Source organism: Prionailurus bengalensis, chromosome A1 (assembly GCF_016509475.1).
Source record: "Prionailurus bengalensis isolate Pbe53 chromosome A1, Fcat_Pben_1.1_paternal_pri, whole genome shotgun sequence".
Lineage (NCBI taxonomy): Eukaryota > Metazoa > Chordata > Mammalia > Carnivora > Felidae > Prionailurus > Prionailurus bengalensis.
Genome location: NC_057343.1, coordinates 50128045 through 50143551, shown reverse-complemented (window position 1 = coordinate 50143551; position 15507 = coordinate 50128045). Strand labels below are relative to the sequence as shown.

General features: G+C 38.6%; 1 protein-coding gene and 1 pseudogene across 1 annotated transcript in view; both read right to left on the bottom strand.

The window, feature by feature from the left end:
* UCHL3 (ubiquitin C-terminal hydrolase L3) overlaps window positions 1–15507 on the bottom strand; it is a 102696-nt gene that overhangs the window by 74440 nt on the left and 12749 nt on the right. The window lies entirely within an intron of this gene.
* On the bottom strand, window positions 10876–13526 carry LOC122483528 (annotated as a pseudogene).

Here is a 15507-nt window from a genome sequence, read left to right as displayed (position 1 = left end):
CATTGCTTAGGAATAAACAACTACACCACTAGAATATACTAGGTGGCCTAGAAATCGATCAAGACATTTGGGACATGGATGGTATTTCAGTTGGATGGGAAAATGTGATTTACTTAATAAGTTATACTAGCTGTCACAATGTAGACAAAAGTAAATTCCAGGTAGATTAAATGACTTTAAATTATAAAATTTAGAAGTTTTACAAAATATTTATGTTAACTAAGGTAAACAACTCCACAACTATAATGTACAACAGATACATTTAAAATACAAGAAGTAAAAAATTATATGTGGAAAAAAAGGTCATTAAAGACAAAAGACATGCTGGGTTGATGTAGAAGTTACTTCTTGGTCTGGAAAACAAATTACTTTAAATATTTCAAGTAGGAAGAGATTTTATGTAAGAAATGATATGCTCCCTAAACCGTCAGACTAAGGAAACAAGTCAGTAGAAGTTCCTCCTGGCTTCTAGAAATCCAGTGGTGCAGGAATTTCAGGCCAAACCGTTGCCAATAAACTGCACAATGCAGAACATTACTTGGAAGCCGGTGCATGTGCCATTTCTGCTGTCCACATGTGCAATGAAATAAAAGCTGCTTGCTTTCTTTGCCCTTCCTAATGTCACAGCAAGAATGCCTCTCATTGGTGGAAGGTAAACCAGGACCCTGTTGACATAAGAATCTAGTCAATTCAGTTTCTAGTCTGTTAGCACTTCAAGAGGGGAGATTTAGAACAGCAAGAATGGTGCTGAGCATTTTTAATCCGCTGACAGAAATAGGAGTTATTATGGTCTTTTGCAAAGTGATCACGCACAGGATGTAGCAATTTCATAGTCCAGAAATGTCAGTCCAGAAATAAACCATTTGAAATAAAGTTACAAGTATGTAAAGGGGTATTTGGCAAAAGTGGTTGAATGCTCATCCATTTCCGCTGTTTGCCCTCACAGGCAGACTGCATTTTCCAGCCTCCCTTTGCAATTAGGTAAGGATCTCATGATTGGGTTGTAGCCAATGGAATCTGGGCAGAAGCATCCTAAGCCACATCCAGTTTTCCTCATAAATCCTCATCTTCTGGCCAACAGACATATGAAAAATGCTCAAAATCAGTAATCATCAGGGAAATGCAAATCAAAATCACAATGAGATATCACGCCTGTCAGAAAGACTAACATCAAAAAGACAATAACAAGTGATGAAGATGTGAAGAAGGAACTCCCACTCACCACTGGTAGGAATATAAACTGGGATGACCACTGTGGAAAACGGTATGGAAATTCCTCAAAAAATTTAAGATAGGAACACCATATGATGCAATAATTCTACTACTGGGTATTTACCCACAGAAAATGAAAACATTAATTTGAAAAGATATACGCACCCCTATGTTTATTGCAGCATGATTTACAATAGTCAAAATATGGAAGCAACCCAAGTGTCTGTCAGTAGACAAATGGATAAAGTGTGTGTGTGTGTGTGTGTGTGTGTGTGTGTGTGTGTGTGTGAATATTATGCAGCCATAAAATAGGAGATTGTGCCATTTGTGACAACATGGATGGTCCTAGAGGGTATTCTGCTAAGTGAAATAAGACTGAAAAAGACAAATATATGATTTCATTCAGATGTGGAACCTAAAAAGTATAACAGATGAATAAACAGCAGAATCAGACCTGTAAATACAGGGAACTATCTGATGGCTGCTAGAGGAGAGGGAAGGTGGTGATGGGCGAAATGGGGGAAGGGGAGTGGAAGATACAGGCTTCTCGTTACAGAATGATTAAGTCACAGGAATAAAAGGCACAACATAAGGAATAGTCAATGAGATCGTATGGTGACAGATGGTAGCTACACTTGTGAAAATGGCGTAGCATACAGACTTGTCAACTCACTGTGTTCGACGCCTGAAACTAATGTAACATTGTGTCAATACACTGAAATAAAGAATTTTAGTTAAAAAAATCCTTCTCATCTTCCAAGTTCTCTCACATCCTTCCTGCTGGAAATGAAGGACTCCAAGATAGCAAAACCGTAAGATGGATCCCTGAATCACTACTGGAGGCAAATGCCTCGTAATAATAGCCCACCTTGAGTTAGGCAGTGGTGGGAACCAGAAGCCAACTTTTATTGTCATAAGCTGGTGAGATATTTGGGGTGAGTGAGCATAAACTTGAATAACAGAAAATACATGTATAAAGAATTTTATTGTAGTATTTCCAGTGGCAAAAATGCAAAAGAAAGGAAAAAAGTGAATACCTGTCAATAAATGAATGGTTAAATAAATTTGGCCTCTCTATGCTATATAGCATATCATATATCTACTAAGATTTGCTTTTGAGATATTATTAGTACATATATTTATGTCATAAAAAATGAATTATTCAAATTCATATGTATTTGAATACTTAGTGGAAAATTACAAACGTACAGAAGGATGTCTACCAGCTTGTAAGCATTAGTGGAGAGGTTGTCTGGAGAGGGGGAAGAAGAGCAAGTTAAAAAATTTATTTTGTTTAAGTTTATGGTTCATGATAAATAAGTATGGTTTAAAAAAAAAACTGGAGGGGCACCTGGGTGGTTCAGTCAGTTAAGTGTCCGACTTGGGCTCAGGTCATGCTATCGCGGTTTGTGAGTTTGAGCCCCACGTGGGGCTCTGTGCTGACAGCTCAGAGCCTGGAGCCTGCTTTGGATTCTGTGTCTCCCTCTCTCTGCCCCTTCCCCACTCATGCTGTCTCTCTCAAAAATAAACATTAAAAAAATTTTTTTAAATACTTGAAAACATAAGATTTTTAAAAAAATGTTTATTTTTGAGAGAGGTGGCGGGGCAGGGCAGAGAGACAAAGAATCCCAAGCAGCCTCCATGCTGTCTGCACAGAGCCTGACGCAGGGCTTGAACTCATGCATGAACTATGAGATTATGACCTGAGCCAAAATCAAGAGTCAGACGCTTAACCAACTGTGCCACCCAGGTGCCCCCAAAATATAGGAGTTTTAAAAACATTTGTTTTAAATATGCTTTTGAAAAATTCTTATAATTCTTTTTATGGTATAATATTTTCTTATTTTAATTTAACAAATGTGTAGTGTTTAGAATGAGGACTACTTGTGAAGTGCCTCCCCAAACCAGGATAGACAAACCTGAAATACATCAAACACAGGCCTAGCCATGTTTTAGAGACGGTGAGCCCAGTTGGGGCTAACGTCGGCTGGTGCCACGCAGGAAACACCTCTTACACTTTTGTCTCCTCTTCTGATCTTCCATGTTGGTTATTTATGTCTTCTTCACACCGTCAGCATTTTCACAGGTCTCCTGTGTGAATCCACGTTGCTTCTCTGCTAGAGATGCCCAGATCCACAGCCTGCGGCTACCCACCTGGGTACTTAGGTACCCCCTGCTTGAAGAGTTAGCCAACTGGTCATTCATGCTTACCAGCAGCCCAGAGATAGTAGCACGTTAATGATTCTAGGATTTTGAGAAGCCAAAATCCCCTTTCCATCCCTTTTACTCTCCTATGGTGTACCAACATCATTGTACTCCCAGAAATCAGAGTAGAAACCACCCCCACCCCAGTCTGGGTAAATACAACGTACTTTCCTTTCCAGACTGTGCATAAGGTCTCTCCAAGGCCCACCCACCTGAGTTCAAAATCTTCCACTTTTCCCTCCCCATTTGCAATGTTTAAGGATATGCAGAAGCCCAAAGTGAGGCCCTGCTCACTGTGTAACATTGGTTATGCTATTTTCAATTTAAATTGCATGTTTAATTTTAACTTTTGAATTTAAAAGGCAAGGTTTCTTTCATAGTAGGGTTTTACACTATTTTTTAACGTTTATTTTTTAAGTGTTCATTTATTTTTTTATATATAATTTATTGTCAAATTGGTTTCCATACAACACCCAGTGCTCATCCCAACAGGTGCCCTCAATGCCCATCACCCACTTTCCCCTCTCCCCCATCCCCCATCAACCCTCAGTTTGTTCTCAGTATTTAAGAGTCCCTTATGGTTTGCCTCCTTCCCTCTCTGTAACTTTTTTTCCCCCCCTTTCACTCCCCCCTGGTCTTCTGTTAAGTTTCTCAGGATCCACATATGAGTGAAAAAATATGGTATCTTTCTCTGCCTGACGTATTTCACTTAGCATTAATACTCTCCAGTTCCATCCACGTTGCTACAAATGGTCAGATTTCATTCTTTCTCATTGCCAAGTAGTATTCCATTGTATATATAAACCACATCTTTATCTGTTCATCAGTTGATGGACATTTAGGCTCTTTCCATAATTTGGCTATTGTTGAGAGTGCTGCTATCAACATTGGGGTACAAGTGCCCCTATGCATCAGCACTGCTGTAACCCTTGGGTAAATTCCTAGCGGTGCTATTCCTGGGTCATAGAGTAGATCTATTTTTAATTTTTTGAGGAACCCCCACACTGTTTTCCAGAGTGGCTGCACCAGTTTGCATTCCCACCAACAGTGCAAGAGGGTTCCCGTTTCTCCACATCCTCTCCAGCATCTATAGTCTCCTGATTTGTTCATTTTAGCCACTCTGACTGGGGTGAGGTGGTATCTCAGTGTGGTTTTTACTTGTATTTCCCTGATGAGGAGTGATGTTGAGCATCTTTTCATGTTTACACCATTTTCATCACAAATGTCTACTTTTGTTCTTTATGAGTTTATTGAGTTTACTGGGATGCCTGGGAATTAACCACTGTTTGTAATAACATTTCTGTGGAAAAATGTGTTCCAAGTTTCAAACACTTGCTCTTAAATGTATGTAAACTTTTGAGAAAAAGAAAAACGTATTCTTAAGTTGGAATATGTATTAATGAACTTTTAGTTTCCAAAAGGGAATTGCCTTGAGTTCAAGCATAAACCCAAGTGTCTTCATATATTCTGCTGTTGACAAGTTAACATAAGTATCAGATTTATGAGGAAAAAAGGTAAAATAGTCATATTTATTCAAAGGAAATGAAACTTCCAACATGCTGCCTTGATTTTAAAAGTGTTTAATCACTTAGAATTTTCAGTCTTTGGTTCCCACTTTCCAGTGTTAACTGCTTGCCGTTTTTTTCCCACTAATCTTTCTTTGGATGTTTTACAGATTCAGTACTTCTTTTCTCCCTTCCTGTACAGCTTATCTGAAAAGTTCCTTCCTGCATGCCTCATCTGAAAAGTTTTGAAATGTCTGGCAGTAATATAAACAGTAAAAGAGTTAGAAAAATACTGAGGAATTTAGGTCATGTTAAAAATACGAGTCAGAAAACAGGGGCGCCTGGGTGGCTCAGTCGGTTAAGCATCTGACTCTTGGTTTCGGCTCAGGTCATGATGTCATGATTTATGGGTTCGAGTCCCACGTCAGGCTCTGTGCAGGCAGTGTAGAGTCTGCTTGGGATTCTCTCTACCTCTCTCTCTGCCCTTCCCCCGCTTGCACTGTCTCTCTCTCTCTTTCTCAAAATAAATAAACTTAAAAAAAATACGAGTCAGAAAATAGTATAGCTGAGTTTAGTGCAGAGAAATATGTATAAGATACTATCTTGTACAGTGGTTTAGACTGGATTGTAATTTGACTATTAGTTTTCTAGTTTAAAAAAAAAACAAAAAACCCTCAACCACTCATTAGAGTCACTATATAATAAAAGCAAAACATACAGTTTAAGGTAAGCATAATTTAGTCAAAAGAGATCTGAATTTTGCTCAGGGCTCCCACCTAATAGAGGGCACTCTAGAATGTCAGGATGTCATTTTAGATAACATCCTGACAACAGCGGAAAGAGAATTTCTTACCAATGGTTCATAACATTGGTTACACCACTGTAACCAAACTCTTAAGTTACAATTAAAATCAATTGTGTAGATTTCTTGATTTGTAGTGCTTAGGGAATCCCTACATTTTCATTAGTAATGCCTGTAGAAGTCATTTCCTATATTGAGGTATACACAACTAATCATCAAATTGAATGATTCTTGTAAAAGTAGATTAGGGGATTGTGTTGGGAGTCCTCAAGACCATTCTGAGTTTTGGTAATTCCTTAGGAGAACTCCCAGGACTCAGAGTGTAGTTATACTCATGGTTATGATTTATTATAGTGAAAGGATACAGAGCATAACCAGCAAAGAGAAAAGGGACATGGGGCTAAGTAAACCAGATGTAAACTTTCAAGATTCCTTTTCCACTGGAGTCACACAGGATGTGCTTAATTCTTCAAACAACAAGGTGGGACAAATTGTGGGAAATGTTGCCAATCAGGGAAACTCATTAGAGATTGAACACCCAGGGTTTCTATTGGGTTCTGATCATATTACTCCCTGTCTTGCACATACCTAAATTTCAATCTCTTAGAAGAAAAGCAGAAGATGATCTTGTTTGTACAAACAGTTTGGACACTGAACCACTCATACCAGTTAGTGGTAGGAAGCTTCTTGAAATCCATGTGCCCAGATGCCAACTAAGGGCCAACACTATAAGGAGGATTTTTAATTTTTTAAATGTTTTTATTCTTTATTTTTGGGAGAGAGAAACAGAGCGTGAGTGGGGAAGGGGCAAAGAGAGAGGGAGACACAGAATCTGAAGCAGGCTCCAGGCTCTGAGCTCTCAGCAGAGAGCCTGATGCAGGGCTCAAACTCAAAGATAGTGAGATCATGACCTGAGCCAAAGTCGGACGCTTAACTGACTATGTGTCCCCAAGAAGGATTTTTAAAGTATAAGCAGTTAGGACTGCTATGTTAACTTTTTTTCCACACCCAGATAATTAAACTTATCTAAACACTCTGGAAATAACTTATTATAAAGCTCCTTATATATTTGCCTAAAGAAATAATCTACCTGCTTTAGTGCTAGTTCATTAATTTTATTAGTTCTCAAGTAATGAATGATGCTAGTGTAAATTTAGCCTATATACTCTACTATACTGATTAAGAATTCACTGATCAAGAACTTTGGAACTTAAATATTACGTTTTCGAATTTGAATAAGAAACTTCTTACGTGTGAAATAGGTTAAATGGAATTTTATAATTTCATGTGTCATTCTCAAACAAGTACGCTGATTTTACTAGGGTCTTTATTTGATAAGGGGGTATTCCAGCTGTGGATTTAACCACTATTTCATAGCACAAAGAAATACTAAATATAATGGATTGCATAGCTTGATTAACTTGACTTTGATTTATGTTCTTTTGAATTATAAGTGCCCCTAGAAGAAAGTAGCTATTCATCTTTGGCTAGTTACTATTTCAGCACATGAGGAACACTGATGAAAGAAAAGCACTTACATGTCTTATTGTATTTCACATTCCTATGCCAGGGGAAAGGGCAAAGGAATATTTAAGATGTGCCATTTTATTTTTTTTATTTTTTATTTTTTTTTATTTTTATTTTTTTATATGAAATTTATTGACAAATTGGTTTCCATACAACACCCAGTGCTCATCCCAAAAGGTGCCCTCCTCGATACCCATCACCCACCCTCTCCTCCCTCCCACCCCCCATCAACCCTCAGTTTGTTCTCAGTTTTTAACAGTCTCTTATGCTTTGGCTCTCTCGCATTCTAACCTCTTTTTTTTTTTTTCCTTCCCCTCCCCCATGGGTTCCTGTTAAGTTTCTCAGGATCCACATAAGAGTGAAACCATATGGTATCTGTCTTTCTCTGTATGGCTTATTTCACTTAGCATCACACTCTCCAGTTCCATCCACGTTGCTACAAAAGGCCATAGTTCATTTGTTCTCATTGCCACGTAATATTCCATTGTGTATATAAACCACAATTTCTTTATCCATTCATCAGTTGATGGACATTTAGGCTCTTTCCATAATTTGGCTATTGTTGAGAGTGCTGCTATCAACATTGGGGTACAAGTGGCCCTATGCATCAGTACTCCTGTATCCCTTGGATAAATTCCTAGCAGTGCTATTGCTGGGTCATAGGGTAGGTCTATTTTTAATTTTCTGAGGAACCTCCACACTGCTTTCCAGAGCGGCTGCACCAATGTGCATTCCCACCAACAGTGCAAGAGGGTTCCCGTTTCTCCACATCCTCTCCAGCATCTATAGTCTCCTGATTTGTTCATTTTGGCCACTCTGACTGGCGTGAGGTGATACCTGAGTGTGGTTTTGATTTGTATTTCCCTGATAAGGAGCGACGCTGAACATCTTTTCATGTGCCTGTTGGCCATCCGGATGTCTTCTTTAGAGAAGTGTCTATTCATGTTTTCTGCCCATTTCTTCACTGGGTTATTTGTTTTTCGGGTGTGGAGTTTGGTGAGCTCTTTATAGATTTTGGATACTAGCCCTTTGTCCGATAAGTCATTTGCGAATATCTTTTCCCATTCCATTGGTTGCCTTTTAGTTTTGTTGGTTGTTTCCTTTGCTGTGCAGAAGCTTTTTATCTTCGTAAGGTCCCAGTAATTCACTTTTGCTTTTAATTCCCTTGCCTTTGGGGATGTGTCGAGTAAGAGATTGCTACGGCTGAGGCCAGAGAGGTCTTTTCCTGCTTTCTCCTCTAAGGTTTTGATGGTTTCCTGTCTCACATTGAGGTCCTTTATCCATTTTGAGTTTATTTTTGTGAATGGTGTGAGAAAGTGGTCTAGTTTCAACCTTCTGCATGTTGCTGTCCAGTTCTCCCAGCACCATTTGTTAAAGAGGCTGTCTTTTTTCCATTGGATGTTCTTTCCTGCTTTGTCAAAGATGAGTTGGCCATACGTTTGTGGGTCTAGTTCTGGAGTTTCTATTCTATTCCATTGGTCTATGTGTCTGTTTTTGTGCCATAAGATGTGCCATTTTAAAAAACTGTTACTATCAAGAAAAGAACTGCAGAAGCTTACCATCTATGTTTTCTTCTAGGGGTGTTAGGTTTATGGTTATGGGTCTTAGGTTCAAATCTTTAATCCATTATGAGTTCATTTTTGTTTATGGTGTAAGATTCTGGTCCAGCTTTATTCTTTGTTCATGTGACTGTCCAGTTTTCCCAGTACCATGTATTGAAGAGATTGTCCCTTTCCCATTTTATATTCTTGCCTCCTTTGTTAATTGACCATATGGATGTGGGTTTATTTCTGGTGTCCCTATTCTGTTCCATTGATCTACATATCTGTTTTTATGCCAATACCATGCTGTTTTGATTACTATAGCTTTGTAGTAGTTTGAAATCAAGGGGCATGATGTGCTCTTTCTCAAGATTGTTTTGACTGTTCAGGGTCTTTTGTGGTTCCATATCAAATTTTAGGATTGTTTGTTGTATTTCTGTGAAAAATGCTGTTGGAATTTCGATAAAAATTGCACCGAATCTGTAGATTGCTTTGGTCAGTATTACATTTTAACAATATTAATTATTCTAATCCCTGAGCATGGAATATCTTCCCATTTATTTATGCTTTCTTCAACTTCTTTCATTAATGTCTTACAGTTTTCAATGTATAAGTTTATCACCTCCTTGGTTAAATTTATCCCTAGGTATTTGATTCTTTTTTGAAGAAACTGCGAATGAGATTGTTTTCTTAATTTCTTTTTCTGATAGTTCATTATTAGTGCATAAAAATGCAACAGAGTTTTGTACATTACTTTTGTATCCTGCAATGTTACTGAATTCTTTTATTAGTTCAAATAGTTTTTTGATGGGGTCTTTAGGATTTTCTGTGTATAATATCGTTTAATCTGCAAATAACAGTTTTATTTCTTTCCTTCCAATTTTTGATGGCTTTCATTTCGATTTCTTGCCTAATTGCTCTGGCAAGGGGTCTCATACTGCCATATTATCTTTATATTATATTAATAGATACATATTAAGTGCTCTATACAAATAATCTTTGTTTCCTCTCCCTTTCCATCCCCCCCCCCCCAGCTTTTCTTTTACTGGTAAAATTTTTGGTTTTGCTTGGATGGCTGCTTGTATACTAATACCATTATGTTGTACCCTTAGTAATTTTCTATTATCTACTATGAGAAATAATCAAAATTGGCTGACCACCTTTTCTTCCTTCCTCCTCTTACTCTCTCTCCCAGCATCTGATATGAAGTAATATCTTCTTATTTTCAGGTAATAACTATAAGGCAGTCAGCTTGCCTGTTTTACTTTTCATATGTTCTCCCCATTTCACACCCCCTCCTCCTATGTTTGATAATTGTACTCTCCACCTCATTAGAGCATGTGACCAATAACATATTATACCCTGTCCTTTGTATCCATTATTTTGTCTTAGTTCCATAAGTCAATATATATGTAATGGTTCCGACCAGTCCTGATGTTGATGTCTGTCTAGTCATTTTGGTTGTTGGAAGCTTATTCTCCAGTAGATATCTTAGGAAGGGGCATGGAAACAATATTTCTTTAGTTCACGAATGTTCATAACAATTTGTCTGTGGTCTTTATACTTGAATATAAGTTTGCATGGTACAGGACCCTTAGGTCACATTTTCTTGCCTTGAGTGTGTTAAATATGTCACTCTACTATCTTTAACCCATAAAGGGTTGAGGTAGAAAGATCTGGCAATTGATATCATTTCTCTTATAAGTGATTGCATTTTTGTTTTTGGGGTTTTTTCCTTGATATAAAAAATATTTAAAGTTATTCTTTAAAATTCATTAGTGGGGTGTATAAGTGGTTCAGTCAGTTAAGCATCTGACTTGATTTTGGCTCAGGTAATGATCTCATGGTTCATGGGATTGAGCCCCGTGTCAGGCTCTTTGCTGACAGTGCAGAGCCTGCTTGGGATTCTCTCTCTCTACCTCTCTGTCTCTGCTCCTCCCCTGCTGGCTCTCTCTCTCTCTCTCTCAAAATAAATAAATAAACATTTAAAATTCATTCATCTTACTAGAATAATTCTTGATGTCGGCCATTTTGGGGTCAGTTTTTTCAGGCACATGATTTGCTTTTCAATAGATTTTCCAGGTTTCTTTTTGTTTTTGTTTTTGTTTTTTTGGTCAGGAAAAGTTTCTTAGATTATTTCCACATTTGTTCTGTTCTATTGCTCTGGTTCTCTTCTTTGGGTATTTCTGGATATTCATATGTAGGAACTTTCTTTGTCTTCTTTATCTGTTACTTTCAAATCCTTTTCACCCTTTCCTTCATTTCTGTTTGATTTTTAGCATTTTTCTTCTCTTATAGTTCTATTTCTGTTAAGATACTATTTGTTGCTTTTATATGCTCTATGTTCCTTCTTGTTTATGCTTTGTTAAGAAATATTTAGTTATGTCCTGAGTTTTTTCATTTTTCTCCTCACATAAACCTGTTTCACATTTACTTATGAGGAAAACTACTAGGCCCAAGTAACAGTGAAGCTACTACTGCAATAATGAATGCTTGCCACATGCATTTTAAACCAAAAGAGCAGAGACTTAAAGGTACTTATGTCACCCACTCAGGACCTTGGGCTCTCCAAGCAATAGAAATTTACTAGAGGCCAAGCTGGAGTTTCCAGGCAAGGCTTTTATTGGGGCTTGGGCTCCCCTGTAAGGGACATAGCACAAACAAAAGGGTCCTTCATGCTGGCTCTCCAAACAAAGGCTGAGGCAAGGTTTTAAAGAGACTGACATGGGAAAGGAGTGACATCTAAGCATGTAGGTACAGCGGACAAAACATGCTTCATCATGTACCACATGTCTCATTAGCGTGTTAAATCCCCACCTCTGGGCGTGATTTTTAGTATTGTAATGAGGGAACAAATAGGTGAAAGGGCAGCACTGGAGTCCACCTTCGTGCAGACTGGTTTGCTTGGGTCTTTGCCAGTCTTCCTAGTAGAATCCCTTCTTTGGGAAGCATCCTGCTTCTGCGTATCTGCAAACATGCTACTCAACAGGCATAGGGTTTCAGCTGTCCAGGAACACTGGATTTTGTGGTCAGGACTGAGGGGACTCAAGTCTAGTCCCTGGTCTGTCTCACGTAGAATTCTCTGAATTAGATCTCTGCAAGTAGAAAAAGGGCAGAAAACTGGATTAAAGTCATACAACCATTGTCTGATCTCCTCTACCTCATGCTCAGAACCCCTGAAAGTTGCATTACTTCTAGAATTGGAGGCATGTTCCTGTATTTCAAGGGCATCTTTCTCCCCATGTTAATGATTAGAACAAAGGCAATAGCTATGGAAGAGGTATTCCACTAATGAATAGAGAACTATATCAGAACATCAAAAAGGAAGTGACCTAGACAATCCTGTTTTTTTCAAATATCAGATGCTTTATTATTATAGTTACATGCAGTGGAGAAAGCTCCACCTCTCAAAGGCTTAATCCAAAACCTTTCTGTTGCTATTCATGCCAAACAAGGCTTACCATATTTCTGGCATCATTCCTGAACCTAAGAGATCCAGCTGGCTTTTTAGGGTATTGGAAACCTTTATTTTGTGACCTCATCATGGATTTCAACACTGCCAGCTATTTAGTCAGACAAGTAGGCCTCTGATCAATTTAGACCTCAGCATCTTTTTCGTGGGATTTTGTCTACAGGGATAAGTTTTTGCGCTTCAGCCGCCTTTAATGGAAGGAGATCCTGATTCCTGCAGCAAACAGTCATTAGAAGCTATAGCAACTGGTATAAACCCTTGACGACCAGTGTTTCCAGCACTCAGTGCCTGGTTGTATCTTTTACCACCTTACTGGGCATCTACTTTGCTTTTCTTGGGTCAGTAAGAAGGTCACTTCTGGCTCAGAGGACTTTTAAATTTTCTTGATTCAAGTTGGACATTTAAATTTCCTTCTGCTACACAATCTGCATTTTCCCTTTCATAATATTCTGTAACGTTCAGTCTTTTTGTTTGCACAAGATTGCACCTTTCTAATGTTTTACATTGCCTTTGCCTCTTCTCCTTTCTCATTGTCTTCCTGTTCAATGAAGGCTATCATGTGCTTAATCTGCTATGACATATCTATATTGCTGAGGGCCATGGCAAAGGCCAAGCTAGCCCAGAGATGAATGGGTTCCAGTTGGTCTTTGAAGGGACAGATGAAAAGAAGATTAGCAGAAATCTGGGTTTCCCGCTTTAGAACCCCAGGTTCTTGTTTTGCAGTTTTTGAGTTTTTCTAATGCTAATTTATGTGGGTCTTTTTTTAATGGCTGCTATATTTTCTTAAAAATTTTTAGCTTATTTGGAAATATTAGATTTTACAGTTTCACAATGTGTTTGCATATCTTTCTGAAGAGTTTTCATCATTGTGTGTGTGGGTTTTAGTCTCCTTATTTCTTCTTTTCTCATAATATTTTTTTGCATGATATTTGGCCACAATTCTTTTCTACTGCTTGTTTGGAAAATTAAATCAGTTTTCCCACACTTTTATAATGGGGAACTCCAAAAAGATAGATTTTCTAGCATCCCTTATTCCAGGAATCCTTCTGTTATTGCAAAGTAACAAGAAGAAGAAGGAAAAGGAGAAGAAGAAAAAGGAAGATCTCTTTTAGAGATCTGCCTCTCACTGCCTTTTTTTTTTTTTTTTTTTTGAGGAAAGCAATGGATCACTTAACAAAGGAGAATTACTTTATTTTATTTTAATCTTTATTTTTGAGAAACAGAGAGAAACAGAGCATGATCAGGGGAGGGGCAGAGAGAGAGAGAGAGAGGGAGGGAGACACAGAATCTGAAGCAGGCTCCAGGCTCTGAGCTATAAGCACAGAGCCCAACGTGGGGCTCGAGCTCATGAAATGGGAGATGGTGACCTGAGCCAAAGTCAGAAGCTTAACTGACTGAACATCTCCAGATGTCCCAAGGAGAATTACTTTAACATGGAATATCATAATGGGTAGCTGAGAAGGGAATGGAATTTTAATAAAAGGTACGTACAGAGTTTAATGATCCAATACAGATTAATAATTCTACTCTAGAGCTGTAGCCATAACCATAAAAAAATATTGCCTCATCTAAATAACCTATTCCACACATATTAGAGCAAATTGACGAGGAAAGTTAGTAACTAATCCAGAAGAAATCCCACTGCTTCCCTGGAGTGTTTTGTTTTTAACTCCTCAGCCATCAGTTTTTATTTCTTTCAGCCTGTCCTTCAATCCATATGCTTAAAAATGAATTTTCTAGGCCACCTTTTTCAGTATTTTCTCTTCAGTAATCTCACTGCTAGTTAATCAGCTATTTTGGCCAAGTTTTCTATGAAGCTAAATTTTGAGAACTGATTTAAGATTCCCTAAAATTTGTAAGCAAATGCATTATACACATGTTGTTTATTGGTTAGGTAAGGACTGCAAATTAACATATAGTTTACTGAATCTTCTGTTCCATTTTCATGCTGGGTTATAATATTTATCCTTATATAGATTTGGCAGTTCCTCTGATTGTGTAACAAAACCACTCATCTTATGACTATGTTCTCTTTCAGGGGGCTGTTAGGTTTTCTGTGAATATCCTGATCGGGTTTCCTTTGACGCCATGGGCTAAGGTCATAGTGCTGTAGCTTTTGAGCAGGATCTCTTCTTAGAGAAGTCCTTTCCACCATCAGCCACAGGAAACAGTAGAGAGTTTAAGCCCTTGGGAGGCTAGAGCAGGGACTTATGGGGAGGTTTCTATGGCCCTTATAACTCTGCCCAAAGACGACTGAAGTTCTGTGGGAAGGGACTATGTGGACAATGAAGTGGGCCTACCCTACTTCTTATACGTTATGCTCAGTTTGCTCCTTTGAAGGCTGGTGGGTGCCCTGATGGTTGGGTGGGTATCTGGGTAGGCAGGTCTCAGTACCGTAATGAACTGTAAGAAATGCCCTCAAGGTGGAACGATGTAACACTTTCTGGGGGAGGGGAGGCAGAACTGTGGAAGGCCATGGACTCCCAGGAGCCATCATGTTTCAAATCTGGTGGAGCACTATCAGGAACATAAAGGAGAGAGCAATTATTAAAGTTTGTGGTCTAGAGTTTCAAGTGAGTGAGGAAAAGGTAAAGGTGCCAGATGACTGGATTCAATACTGAGGCCCAGTACCAGGAGTATATGCAGGGCAACCCTTTTCATGAGCCACTATATACTGCAGAGGCTGGCAGGTGCTTAAAGGGGCATTCCTCTGAAGCATCTCTCCAGAACATGAAAGTATTTCACAGACCTTTTTCATTATTCTCAGTGATTCCAATTACTTTTATTTCCCTCGGATGATCCCATCTTTCATTTAATAGAGAAAATAGAAGTCATCTGATGGAAATGTTTTTAGTTTATTTTCCAGAGAGAGAATGCACGAGTAGGGGAGAGGGGCCGAGGGAGAGAGAGAAAATCTTAAGCAGGTTCCACATTCAGTGTGGAGCCCAACACAGGGCTTGATGCCATGATCCTGGGATCATGATCTGAGCCAAAATCAAGAGACACTCAAGAAACTGATGGAAATTTCTCTAGTTCTTCATACCACATCTACCAAAGGACCTGCATCTCCACTTATTTCCTCTTGTTTGCTTTTCTGATGGAAGAGATATCTTACCTCTTGTCTACAGATAAGCCTTTCACCTGGTTTCTGGATTGAATGCCTCCCTGATTCTCAAGGGATTTGTCATTTATTTAATAAACACTGAGCACCCAGTCTGTAACAGACATGATGCTCCATCCATT